This window comes from Puntigrus tetrazona, unplaced genomic scaffold, assembly GCF_018831695.1.
Source record: "Puntigrus tetrazona isolate hp1 unplaced genomic scaffold, ASM1883169v1 S000000499, whole genome shotgun sequence".
NCBI classification, from domain to species: Eukaryota; Metazoa; Chordata; class Actinopteri; order Cypriniformes; family Cyprinidae; genus Puntigrus; species Puntigrus tetrazona.
Window position 1 is genome coordinate 88109 of NW_025048139.1, and position 14473 is coordinate 102581.

The following is a 14473-nucleotide window of genomic DNA, read 5'->3' on the forward strand; positions in this document are numbered from 1 at the left end:
TTAAAAAACGTTTTCCTGTTGTTTTATTCATTTGTGAGGGAGAACGGTTGATCACGAGGTACCTGGTTCGAATCCCGCTGCTGCCAGGAATAAAAGTCGTTACTTAATGCTACGAATTTTTCTGAAATTGCCAATAAACCTTTTATTAATTTTATGTTGCTGATTGTCAATATTCTCTTCAGTTCAGTTTTCACTTTTAATTTAAATTATACTTCTACTGCAGCTATTTTCTAAATAAAATAGTATAAATAGTCCGTTTATTTCTGAAACAATCCTAAAATTTCTCTGAATTTTTAAAAATGTCTATAACCTTTGAATGAAAATGTAGAAAAGTAAAACATGGAAAAGAGAGTTATGTAATCAGGACCATTTTATTATTTTTCAATTAGTCATAGCCAATTATTCATTGCAAAAACAACAGAAAGAACAGAACATGAACAAACCTTAAAAATATCCATGACACTTGTGCATTCTTGGCACAAATAAAAGAACAAAAAACAAAACTATACACATAAATAAAATGTCTTGTGCATTCTTTCAACATAAATAAAAAACAAAATAAAATAAAAGTTACCATGCCTCTCGGAAAAAAAACAAACAAAAACAAAGCTTAGATTAATGAAACTTTTATATTCTTTACACATAAATAAACATCATAAATAAAGTTTCCATTTCTCTTCTGTAAAAAAAAAATAAATAAAACTATACACATAAATAAAACCTTCTTTAAAGTTTCTTTTTTTTTTTTATTTAGTTTTTTTAATATTCTCCAACCACTGCTCCTTTGGTAGTGTCTCTACAGAGGGGCAGTATATAATGCCCTTGTATTGGTTGGGCACTATCTGGCCAACCTCATTTCCAATGGAGGTTACCCAGAGTGCTGTCCCCCGTCCATGGCCGGCCAGCTTCTTTGTGATCTGAAATTTACAAATGTAACAAGACTTTTATGTTCATAATTTTTTTTATTATACAGTTTAATTGGAGTCTATTATGTACTTTGTGTGTGTGTGTGCGCGCATGTGTGTCCGTGTCCGTGTGTGTTTGTGTTCACCTGGTATTTATCACGTTATTGTGTCGTCACAAGGATAGGAATACCAGTAAATTTTGTAAATCATATCAAACAAATCCAAGATTTGTTTCATTTACAGGTTTTGATTCCTCCAGAAGGCCATGCACCAGAGCTTGCAAAAGCCCTCAACCTGGTCATCCACTCGCCATCACCCATGGCCTTGTGGGTCTTTGGCTTGGTACTCATCTAAACATAATTTGGAAATAACTCTAAATAATGTGCATTTTTGCAAGTACTAGACAACTACACAGACAATTTCAATCTGTTTATAATGATACAATTATATATATATATATATACACACACACACACACACATTCAAGGTAACTAAATAATGGCACTCATTACAGCAAATGAAAATTATTTTACTACAAATAAATAATAAATAAACCTTGTTTTTAAAGTGTTACACTTCAATTATACAGTATTTGAACATTATTATTACTAAATGCGCTTACAATAGAGGTAAGATTAGTTTTTGTTTAGTTTGAATAGTTACATCCGATTATGCCAATTTACTGTTATGTTAGTTACTACATTTAGTGTGTAATAATGACATTAAAAAATAAAAAGCATTGTTAATTCAGTTCAAAACTGTGGTTAAACGTATGTTTCTTCATAGTAACTACACTTTTGTAACTGCACGTTTATATATCTATGGTTAATTGATGTATTACTTTCCTTTGTCATTTAAAATGATTATGTTTAGCACTTGCATATGTGTTTATACAAATAGTAATCAATCTGCAAACACAAAACAGGATTACTACATTCACACTATAGCAAAACAACAAACTTTGATGTAAAATGATTGTTTTTTACCCAAAATAAACTTTTAAAAATCTTGTGAAACTATGCTAACAAAACACTTTTACTACACCTTCCACTATAGTAAATATTGCACATGGTAAATGTTTACAAGCGTCACGTTGTTTTTTTTTCATTCAGATTTTTATGTATAGCAAAACTTTGTTTATACAGTTGCAAACTGACTAAATGGAATGTAATAACTAAGATTAAAGGCAAACAACGCGACGACAAAACACGTCATGGTTACTACACCACACGCCACTCAAGTCAAATCATTTTGAATTTCCCCGGGGAATTTAATGACAGTTGTAACGCTTTTTCCCGAGATATAAAACGACTAAATGGAATGTAATAAATAAGATTAAAGGCAAATTGTAATTATAGAGAAGATGTTCAAAAGTCGTTACGAAGTCATAGTTTTTAAACGCAAAACATGAACGACGGACGAAAACGTAATGAATTATCAGCTCAAAAACATAGCAAACGGAGAGGAAAAAAACATTTAATACTTACTTTGTCGAATTATGCAATTTTCTTCTGTCGATATTGAAATCTGTCAATTTTCCTCAGGACTGCGTAAAGTCTGCTCCCAACACAATGGATAGCGAGCGACCGGATTGGCTCCCCAACAATGGACAGCTCGCGCTCTGATTGGCTCCCCAACAATGGACAGCTCGCGCTCTGATTGGCTCCCGTCCATTCTCTAGCGCGACGCGGTTGGCCGTTCGTCCCATTGTCAAAATGGAAAGCGAGCTCGGCGATTGGACCGCAAAACACAGACGATCCTGCTCCAGGTATAGCTCTTACTCAAGATTGTTCTTAAAGAAACGTGAAAAGAATGCGCATTTTGAAAAGACTCAAAACTTACAAAATAGCTCTTTAAAGTGAGGATAGCCCCACATCTCTCTTAAATGCCAAAGAATAAGAACCAGTTAATTCAGCAAATGGGTTACTTCAAATTGGTTGTCTCTGAGCCCAAACGGCCCTAGCTAGGGTTACATGGTGTAGTGGTTAGCCCTCTGGACCCTGTTTTAGACCCTGTCTGAAGAATCTTTTGGCAGCAGTCAGTCAAAAAAGGCTTTCAGGTGGTGCTTAGATTGGTTGCCGCCATGCGCAGGCTGTCTCTGTAGGGAAGAGCTTAAAAGAGCGGACCCAAGCTTGGAGAATGCGGGCATCGATCCCACTACCTCTCGCATGCTAAGCGAGCGCTCTACCATTTGAGCTAATTCCCTTGCTTGGCTACAGACATGTCCAAACATTGCCTTCGCAGAGCGACGTCTATTTTTAAGGGCTTGAAGCTGTGAATTGAAGCAAATGAAGTTGGTGAATTAACCGGGATTTTGTGCTTTAGTTTAAGGGGTACTGAGGCTTACTACCAAAGCTGTTTTGCCACCCAGGATCACTAGCAACCATCAAGTTTTCGGTCAACTGGGCCGAGAAGCGGCCAAAGTGCAGTCATGTGGGACTCCAGGCTCAGCACTGAAAACCCCCCATCCACTTTTCAGCCTGCTTTGTCCTCAATGTGAAGCCTGATCTCCGTAGTCGTGGCAGAGTGTTCGCCTGCATGCAGAAGAGAAAGGGCTGTGTTATTTTTTCTTTCTCCTCCTCTCTGCCCCGGACCAATGCTTCCAGCCCTTCTCACCACTGAGGATCAGTGGCGTGCCGTGATCGTATAGTGGTTAGTACTCTTCGTTGTGGCCGCAGCAACTCCGGGTCACGGCAGGATTTTGCCAACAGGCAACAATCTTCTCTCCCATGTTTTTTTGCCACCTCATCCGGTGCTGGTGCGAACCTTGCCAACTACGGATGGCGATTGCCCTTTGACTTTAGTATTTGGTGCCGATAATTGTACCTTCCACGGTCTTTGCTCTCTCTTCTGCAATTCCGTTTTTGCAGGCTTCACCTCGACGCGTTGTGGACACGTTATATACTAACAAGTTCAGTCGGTAGAGCATCAGACTTTTAGTCTGAGGGTCCAGGGTTCAAGTCCCTGTTCGGGAGCGAGGCAATCCTATTGATGGCGGCCTCCATATCCCTAGCTCGGCACACCCGAGTCAGCTCGTTGGGAAAGAGTGCACATGAAGTCAACTGAGTGAGACTCAGTTCTCCTAGTTGGTACCGCTGTTCCTCCTGCTGCAGGGCCAGCATCTTCTAAACACTGCTTTCATCTTATTCCTCAAGATTGTTCTTAAAAAATTTTTTTAAGAAGAATGCACATTTTTCAAAAGACTCACAGCTTTCCAAATAACTCTTTCAAGTGAGGATAGCCCCACACCTGTCTTAAATCCCAAATAATAAGAACCAGTTAATTAAGTAACTGGGTTAGTTCAAATTGGTCGTCACATTTTGGCATAGTAAGAACAGCAGCTACATGTAGTACATAGGGTTACATGTTTTAACCTGCTCAGTGTGATTTGATGTATTTTCGAAGTTTACCAGGTTTCCATGAGGTCTTGGCCATTTTCTTCCTCTTTCGCATTTGGACGTGTGTACATGTGACTGATCACATGACAGGAAACAGGAAAAAACGGTATAAAAGAGGCAGCATGGCAAGCAAACAGCCTTTCACTTTACAAATCTGCTGGCGATCACCATTTCTGGACTGTGGTGTTTTATTCGGACTTATCTTTGTAGATTCAAGCACTTGGAACATCACTTGGATTGCATTATACACGGCTGGAAACGTGCGGTGCTATGGAAACCCCTGGTGGGACCCCTCTCTACTCGGTGTTGCAGTAGTCGTGGCCGAGTGGTTAAGGCGATGGACTAGAAATCCATTGGGGTCTCCCCGCGCAGGTTCGAATCTTGCCGACTACGCTTTTGCGTTCCTCCCGCTGCATTGCATAAACAAGTCACGGGAATTTTTTGAAGCCTTTGGACTGTGGCACGCCGTCATCTTCAGTGGTCAGTACCCTGCGTTGTGGCCGCAGTAACCCAGCTTCCAATCCGGGTCTCGCCGTCTTTTGCCCTCAGACTCCTATTTGCCACCTCACCCTTCAGCTGGACATTGTGTCTGAAGTTCGCTGGCGGTCTATTCTGCTTTCTTCCTGCAGTCAACAGACCTGGAGGGCAGCAGGTCGGTGTAGTCGTGGCCGAGAGGTTAAGGCGATGGATTTGAAATCCATTGGGGTCTCCCCCTGCAGGTTCGAACCCTGCCCACTACTAGTTGCGCCCAATTGCATCTTCCACGGTCTTTGCTCTCTCTTCCGCAGTTCCTGTTTTGCAGGCTGCACAACGGCGCTTTGTGGACACGAGTATCAAGCGGGTGGTTTGAGCCCGGGTAGCTCTACCTGGAGCAGGATCGTCTGTGTTTCGCGGTCCAATCGCCGAGCTCGCTTTCCATTTTGACAATGGACGAACGGCCAACCGCGTCGCGCTTGAGAATGGACGGGAGCCAATCAGAGCGCGAGCTGTCCATTGTTGGGGAGCCAATCAGAGCGCGAGCTGTCCATTGTTGGGGAGCCAATCAGAGCGCGAGCAGTCCATTGTTGGGGAGCCAATCCGGTCGCCGCTATCCATTGTGTTGGGAGCAGACTTTACGCAGTCCTGAGGAAAATTGACAGATTTCAATATCGACAGAAGAAAATTGCATAATTCGACAAAGTAAGTATTAAATGTTTTTTCCTCTCCGTTTGCTATGTTTTTGAGCTGATAATTCATTACGTTTTCGTCCGTGTTCATGTTTTGCGTTTAAAAACTATGACTTCGTGTAACGACTTTTGAACATCTTCTCTATAATTACAATTTGCCTTTAATCTTATTTATTACATTCCATTTAGTCGTTTTATATCTCGGAAAAAGCGTTACAACTGTCATTAAATTCCCGGGAAATTCAAAATGATTTGACTTGAGTGACGTGTGTGTAGTAACCATGACGTGTTTTGTCGTCGCGTTGTTTGCCTTTAATCTTAGTTATTACATTCCATTTAGTCAGTTTGCAACTGTATAAACAAAGTTTTGCTATACATAAAAATCTGAATGAAAAAAAAAACAACGTGACGCTTGTAAACATTTACCATGTGCAATATTTACTATAGTGGAAGTGTAGTAAAAGTGTTTTGTTAGCATAATTTCACAAGATTTTTAAAAGTTTATTTTGGGTAAAAAACAATCATTTTACATCAAAGTTTGTTGTTTTGCTATAGTGTGAATGTAGTAATCCTGTTTTGTGTTTGCAGATTGATTACTATTTGTATAAACACATATGCAAGTGCTAAACATAATCATTTTAAATGACAAAGGAAAGTAATACATCAATTAACCATAGATATATAAACGTGCAGTTACAAAAGTGTAGTTACTATGAAGAAACATACGTTTAACCACAGTTTTGAACTGAATTAACAATGCTTTTTATTTTTTAATGTCATTATTACACACTAAATGTAGTAACTAACATAACAGTAAATTGGCATAATTGGATGTAAAAAATTCAAATTCAAATTCTTCTAGTCTAGTACTTGCAAAAATGCACATTATTTAGAGTTATTTCCAAATTATGTTTAGATGAGTACCAAGCCAAAGACCCACAAGGCCTTGGGTGATGGCAAGTGGATGACCAGGTTGAGAGCTTTTGCAAGCTCTGGTGCATGGCCTTCTGGAGGCAACAGACCAGCACCACGGCAGCGGAAGTGGTATGACCTCTACCAGAAGGTAAAGTTACCAGTATCTCATTATATTGTACGAAGGTGAATCAAAACCTGTAAATGCAATAAGACTAATCTGAGAAGGGATATCCAAAGGAACAAAAGGACTTCAAAAAGAGAGTAAACAACACCACCACCCCCTGTAGTGTTTATGACACCCTCCTCTCCTCACCTCTGCTCTTCCTGCTTCCCCTCCTTCTGCCCAAAATACTTGGTTTAAAGTTAATTAGGAGTAAGGCATTATATGTCATGTGTCTTCTGAACCTATTGTTCTTCACTTTCATGTTTGGTCTCATTTGAAAGGTCTCAGTGTGATTGGTAAATTGGTCTCAATTTCACAGTAATCACTTATATTATGGAAAAGATTAGAACTTGGTAGAACTGTGTTCTGTTGGGAAGGGGTGTGTCCTCCTTTTGGGTCTCTGAACGTGTTCCGGCCAGGTGTGACACTGGAGCACGGGAACCTAAACACCAAAAGGTTTTTACAACTACATTTGGGATCTCTTTGTAGATAAGGAAAGTGACAAAAACACAACAAGGCTGGAAAATTCTGCAGGAAAAGGGGACTCTACAATATAACATGTAATGTGCAGGTCATCTGACAGTGGTGCAGACCAAATCAGTAAACAGTAAAATTTACATTTTTCAGATTGAGAAATGCCCCCTGCAAGCTCATGGACAGACCACCCTCTTTGGTGGGTACAAGGCATGCAGTTGTGGATTCCACACCACCAAGGTCATATATTTTAAAATTACATTAAATTTCAATATCACAATGTTGTTGTGCTGTTTCAATACACCTCATGCTCTTCTGCTGTTGTTTCCAGCCTGCCACTGCTACTTTATCACAGGCCACTGCTGCACCTCCACAATCTGAGGCTTCAGACACGGCTCCTGCCCCATGGTCATTCCTGAGGCCCTCTTCTACTTTATCAATGGTGAATATTTTCCTTGTAGTTAATGTTATATTTAGAATGATCTTGGATTTGTTTGATATGATTTACAAAATTTACTGGTATTCCTATCCTTGTGATGACACAATAACGTGATAAATACCAGGTGAACACAAACACAAACACACACGGACACGCACACACACACACACACACACACACACACACACAAAAGTACATAATAGACTCCTATTAAACTGTATAATTAAAAAAATAATGAACGTATCTTAGATAACCACCTAGTTGCATGATGATGTTAACTTTGTTTCTCTTTTAGGTTACTAAATCACGGTATAGTGGGTCACAGTTGTCTTCACTAAAGCCCAATTTAGTAGAACGGAAGACCCCAGCCCTTCTCCATCCTCTGTAAGGACCCCAAGTGCTTCTCCTCCCAGCCCCTCACCTTCTCCAACCTCTGTGAGGACTCCAACTGTGGCCACTGTGAGAACCCCTCGCCCTTTTCCATCCTCGGTGAGGACCCCAAGTGCTTCTCCTCCCAGCCCCTCACCTTCTCCATCCTCTGTTAGAACTCCAACCGTGGCCACTGTGAGAACCCCTCGCCCTTTTCCATCCTCGGTGAGGACCCCAAGTGCTTCTCCTCCCAGCCCCTCACCTTCTCCATCCTCTGTGAGGACTCCAACCATGGCCACTGTGTGAACCCCTCGCCCTTTTCCATCCTCGGTGAGGACCCCAAGTGCTTCTCCTCCCAGCCCCTCACCTTCTCCATCCTCTGTGAGGACGGCAAGCTCTTCTTCTTCCTCTCCGAGACCTCCCAGCCCATCCTTACTGCAGACCCACGTTCCTGCTCCATTCTCTGTGAGTATATTATCACCAATTTATTGACTGTAGTGTATAGTAGTGCAGGCTTCATTTACACAAAAATGAAACGTCCTGAAACGACTGGAGAACCTGAAATTGAGCAGTTCCTGAACATGCTGTCTGGCATTCACAGGTGGAAGGGTGACAAAATTCCTGATATTGTGGGCACTGCAAAACTGACACAGGCCGTCACTCTGTTACCCAAGCAAGAACACCTTGTGTGGGGCAAGCTTCCATCGAACACTCCTCTTTCTATGGGTAGTACTATTGTGATTGAGCCGACCAAAGCACAGACACACAAGAAAAGCATCATGGTTGGTAGAGTGATAGCCTCCATGTCTGGTGATGGATGGGTCCCAGTTAGGATCATAAATCCTCTTGATAAACCTATTACACTAAAAATGAACTCCAAAATTGCAGATGTCTTCCCTGTTGTGGCAGTTGAGGATCTTGGTGCACACTCTGATCACAAGCATGAGATGGTAAGGGTGCACTGCCAGAGCACTGTTGAGGACATTGTCAATGGTGAGGATGGTTGCCCTGCCTTCAAACTTCATAAAAGCTTGCAGAAACTCGATCTTGGCGATCTTGATCTTGATTCATGTGAGGTGTCCTCTTACTGGAAGAGTCGGCTGGTGCAGCTCATAGAAAGGCATGAGGATGTATTCTCAAAACATAAATTGGATTGTGGAAAGGCCAAGGAGTTTGTCCATCATATTCATTTATCAGATGATCGACCTTTCAGGCTTCCATACCGCCGTGTTCCTCCAGCTCAATATCAAAAGCTGAGAAGTGTGCTCTCAGATATGGAGGAACAGGAGATTATACGCAAGTCTTATAGTGAATGGGCTTATGCTTATATGGAAACTTATGCTTATATGGAAAAAAACTGGAGATCTTAGGATATGTGTGGACTACCGTTGGCTGAACACTCGGACTGTTAAGGACGCCCACCCCTTGCCTCATCAGGCAGACTGCTTGGCAGCTTTGAACTTGTGTTTACTAGACTCAGGAGCACAGCCTAAAGTTGGCCCCTAAGAAATTTTCTGAGGAGAAGCGTTAAATTTCTGGGCCACATTATTGATGGAAGTGGAGTGTCAACGGATCCAGATAAGGTCAGTGCCATATCAGCTGTGTCTGAAGCAGACCTGATGATGCCAGATGGAGTGACGCCTCACAAAAAAAAAAAAATCAAGTCATTTCTGGGGATGGTGATGTATTATCAAAAGTTTATCCCGAACTGTTCCAGCGTCCGCAAAGCCCTTTGTTCAACCTAACGGCAGCACCAAAAGGACAAAAAGTTTCTCTAAGAGGTGGTGTAAATTTAAAAAAACTGAACCCTGTTGACTGGACACAGAAACACAGTGAAGCGTTCCAGAAATTGAAGTCATCCTTGTTAGAGTCTGTTGTGCTGGCTCATCCTGATTTCAGCAGACCATTCATTTTATGTACGGATGCTTCCTTGATGAGCGAGGGGCGGTACTTTCGCAAGTACCGGAAGGTGAAACCAAGGCTCGTCCCATCGCCTTTGCCAGCAAAACCCTCACCGGTGCACAAACCAAGTACCCTGCCCATTGTCTGGAATTTCTGGCTCTGAAGTGGTCCGTCTGGGACAAGTTCAGTCACTGGCTGAAAGGGCACGATTTCACAGTCTGGACGGACAACAATCCGCTAACATACATCTTGACCAAGCCTAAACTTGATGCATGTGAGCAGAGGTGGGTGTCTACGCTGGCCCCATATAACTTTAGTATTCAATACATTCCTGGCAGCAGAAATGTGGTTGCGGATGCTCTAAGTAGGCGACCTTTTATTCGTCAGAGTGTTGGCCAAAGACTGATGTCTGAGCCATATGGTCTTCTGTTGAAGGAGGCGGAAAAAGTTCAAGAAGACACCATCCAAGATGCCTTTAGGTTAAGTGCAAACCTTTGCACTGTTGAATGTTATCCCTGTGAGGTGCTAGAGCACTGTTCACTTAATTGTGACGAAGTGTCAGCAGCCCTTGATGTTCATTCACAGTGGGAAGTAGGAACGTCTGGTAGAGCGGTCCAATGGCTCACTCAGGATACCCACCAATTGCTGTCTTCGGTTCCCAGTCCACTGCCAGTGTTCTCACTGAATGAGTTACAAAAGAAGCAGCAAGATGACAAGGTCTTGTCAAGAGTTCTGTTCTATGTGAGTAGAGGACAGAGGCCATCCAGACGGGAAAGAGCAGGAGAGTCATTTGAGGTGCTCAAAAACCTGAAACAGTGGGAGAAATTTAAGATCAATCAATCAATCAATCATTTTTATTTATATAGCGCTTTTAACAACACAGGTTGCATCAAAGCACTGTACAGTATAATGACAGGGATATATAGTGACGAGAGTGACCAATTTCTTATTAAATGCAGAGACGGTCTCTGTAGTCAATTCAACGATAGTCACTAGAAGTTAAGTGTCCCCAACCAAGCAAGCCAGAGGCGACAGCGGCAAGGAAACAAAACCCCATGCATATAGAATGGAGAAAAAAAAAACCTTGGGAGAAACCAGACTCAGTTGGGGTCAGTTCTCCTCTGACCGGACGCCCAGCACTTAACCTCCAGTTCAATTTTAAACGCAGCTGTGTCAGGTAGTGTAAATGACTTAGTGTGTGCGGATACTTGATGGAGTATTGTACAGGGTGTCTAAAGATGTCCTGATGGGAAAGAAGAGATGGCAATATGCTGTTCCGACTTCTCTTGTGAGGCAGGTTCTTCATGGGATTCACAACGAAGCTGGGCATCAAGGTCAGGGTAGGACTTTATCCCTTGCGAGACAAAGGTTCTTCTGGATTGGTTTAGAGCGGGATGTGCGTGATCATGTTAAATGTTGTAAGCGGTGTGTAGTGAGCAAAACACCTGAACCTGAAGGAAGAGCTCCACTGGAAAGCATTAAAACATCATGCCCACTGGAATTGGTCTGCATAGACTTTTGGTCTGCGGAAAATTGCAGTGGTCGCAGTGTGGACGTCCTGGTCATAACTGACCATTTTACTAAGATGGCCTGTGCTTTCCCTTGTAAAGACCAATCTGCTAAGCAAGTGGCAAAGATGTTATGGGACAAGCTTTTCTGTGTTTTTGGCTTTCCAGAGAGGACCCATTCTGATCAAGGTGCCAACTTTGAGAGCCAACTAATTCGTGACCTCCTTGAAATTGCTGGTTCAGCAGTCCAGAACAACAGCATATCACCCAATGGGCAATGGTCAAGCGGAACGTTTTAACAGAACCCTGGGTAACATGATCAGAGCGTTGCCACCAAGGAGCAAACAAAAGTGGCCACAGATGTTGCAAACCTTGACCTTTGCTTATAACTGCACAGCTCATGAATCGACTGGCTACGCACCATTCTATCTGATGTATGGCAGGATCCCCAAGCTTCCTGTTGATGTGATGTTCAGTGGAATAGAAAGGGACTGTGCCATCACTGATTATGACACGTGCGTGAGACGCCTGAGGGACGATTTGAAAGAAGCCTTGTCTCTTGCTCAAAGCAATGCTGAAGCTAGTCAAAGGTGGCAAGCTGACCTGTATAACAAGAAGACAAGAGGATGCAGTATTGAAGTTGGTGACCAGGTCTTGGTGGCAAACAAAGGAGAACGTGGAAGGAGAAAACTGGCAAATGGCAGTCCACACCTTATATTGTTGTTGCTTCCAACCCTCAATGCCACACCTATCGCATCCGCAACCCCACAGTGGTCAGGAAAAAACTGTTCATAGAAACTTGCTCCTTCAAACTAACTTTTTGCCAATTGAGGTTGAAGACTTTGAACCCACATTTAGCGATGACAGTGAACCAGATGATGATTGTAGTGGAGTAACATTGAGTGATGCTGAAAAACCCAACTCAGCCTGCAGCAATGCTGATCGAACTGAAAGTTGGGTTGCAAAGACTGTAGCTTCAGATGATGTCTCAATCAGTCTTTCCTTTAGGTCAGAAAGTGTTCCTTCATTGGCAGTGAACCCAAAATCTACAAGGACAGATTTTGGTGCAGTAGAAGGTAACCCTTTGTGTTGTGAAGATGTCACCGTTCATCCCAATAGAACAGAGACTGACACACAAACACCCTTATCACCGGAAGAGCTAGTTAGTGAGGGTGGTCTTACTTCTAAATCTGTGGATTCATCTTCTGTCCAAGTTCCATTACAAGTTAGAACCAGACTTGGACGCCTTGTGAAGCCTGTGAACAGGTTAATTCAAAACATGTCTCAAAATGTGAAGACAACAAGTTCTTTCAGTGCGTTTACAAGATCTTTAATGTCTTAAATCAAATTGGTACTTATGCTGAGGTCACATTCTGGAGTTGTTGTACTATTGTTTTTTTTGTATTTTCTCTGAAGTACATAGGATACTGAGTTTACAAATCACTGTCTTTTACTAAGGTCGTTATACTGGTGTTTAGGGCACCTTTATTGCAAGTGGTTCTTCATAGGCCTGATCAACCTGTTTGGACTACTTTCCTGTGGAGTGGGAAGCATATATGCTGCTGTGACCAGTCTATTCATTGACAGTTTGAGTTTCCTCTGAGAACTTTTCATATTGCACCCTGATAAACAAGTTTTGTGAAGTTCAGGGGGGAGTATGTAGCTAGGTTAATAATTATACAATATTCAATGTGAACTTCAGCAAAACTTTTTTCTTTTGTTTACATTTATTGTGTTCTGAGATAAGTTGAAGTGTACATAATTATTTTACATGGAACCAGTTTTGCCAAATTTTGTGTTATTAGGAGCGCATATTAGTGACGCACATGATACCTCGTGCGGTGCGCTGACAGCGCCATTTTAGAATTAGATTCGCCGCTGACGGGGTCAGATGCATTCTCTCTCGCTCTGTTAATGAGAGCCTGGTAAGAACGCGCTAAATGAGTTCAACGTGTTATTTCATAAGATAAACGTCTAAACGTAATGTAAGGCTGTGATGACATGAAAATGAATGTAAATGATCGCGTATTTGAATGCTTTACTGTTACTGGTATAGCTCATGAGCTTCTCTATCTGTCTGAGCAGAGTGAAGAAGAGAGAGAGAGACGTGTGTCCAACAAATTAATGTGTGCTCTGTTTCTGCAGGTATGGTGTATGTTTACTGTTATATACTGAGACATGTTTGAAGTGTGTTATATTGTGTGTCTGTTATTTCTATTTTGACTCCTCCTGTCAGGTCACCTTATAAAGAGCCGCTCTGGCCATAGCTTAGATAGGCTGAAGATCTGAAGGTCTCTAGTTTGATCTTGGATTTCGGCAGTGGATTCCTTGGTGTATCGTTTGGGCACAGTTCTGAAGCTTGCAGGTTTCCAACCATTTCTACCTTGCCAAAAAAAGTGCAGGCACCCTACTGAGGTCGCTTGGTTCCACGTTGTAAAGGTTAGCAATCAGGGATCTGAATCTAGCTGTACGAGTTTAAATCTCAGCAAAACCTGAGAGCTATTTACTGGTTGCGTGAAGGGCGAGTGTTCCCAAAAAAATTGAAACTTTTAAACTCAACGGAAACAAGTGTGAGCGTTATCTTGAGGAGGGAAGCATTACAGACCTTGGAATTTATGAAAACAGAATGAACTGTACCGGAGCTGCAGTGTAGCCTTCAGCCTCACGTTCTTTGTTGTAGATGTTCCCATCAGCATTAAACTGCAATGTCTCTTGAGCCCTCTTGCTGCAATTGCCAATAACGGAGGTATGATTCTCGCTTTGGGTGCGAGAGGTCCCGGGTTCAAATCCCGGACGAGCCCTTAGAAGGGCTTACTTTGAAGCTGTTTTGTCACAAGCATCAAGTGGGCAGAGAAACTGCCAAAGACAGGCCGGTTAGCTCAGTTGGTTAGAGCGTGGTGCTAATAACGCCAAGGACGTGGGAAATAGCTCAGTTGGGAGAGCGTTAGACTGAAGATCTAAAGGTCTCTGGTTCGATCCCGGGCAGTAGGCAGCTGTCTTCTTGCCAGAGAATTATTTGTGTTTAATTGCTTGTGTTTAACTACTATCATGACAAAAACTCCCTTCTTTGGTCGTTGCTGTATGGGATGTGTACCCTTCGGGTCCCTGCGAGCTCGCCAAGGTGGTAGGGCGATCGAGTCGCCTCTCGACACCTCGCATACCGTGCTGTACTGGGGTGCAGTACAGTACACGGCAGCGTCCGCTGAGGCAAGGGGCTGGACACACCTGTCCATG

General features: G+C 42.5%; 1 non-coding gene across 1 annotated transcript; it reads left to right on the forward strand.

Annotated features, from left to right (window-relative positions):
• Positions 1–4614: 4614 nt before the first annotated feature.
• Positions 4615–4696, forward strand: trnas-aga. The gene has a single exon. It is a non-coding gene; the product is annotated as a tRNA-Ser (tRNA).
• The last annotated feature ends 9777 nt before the right edge of the window (positions 4697–14473 follow it).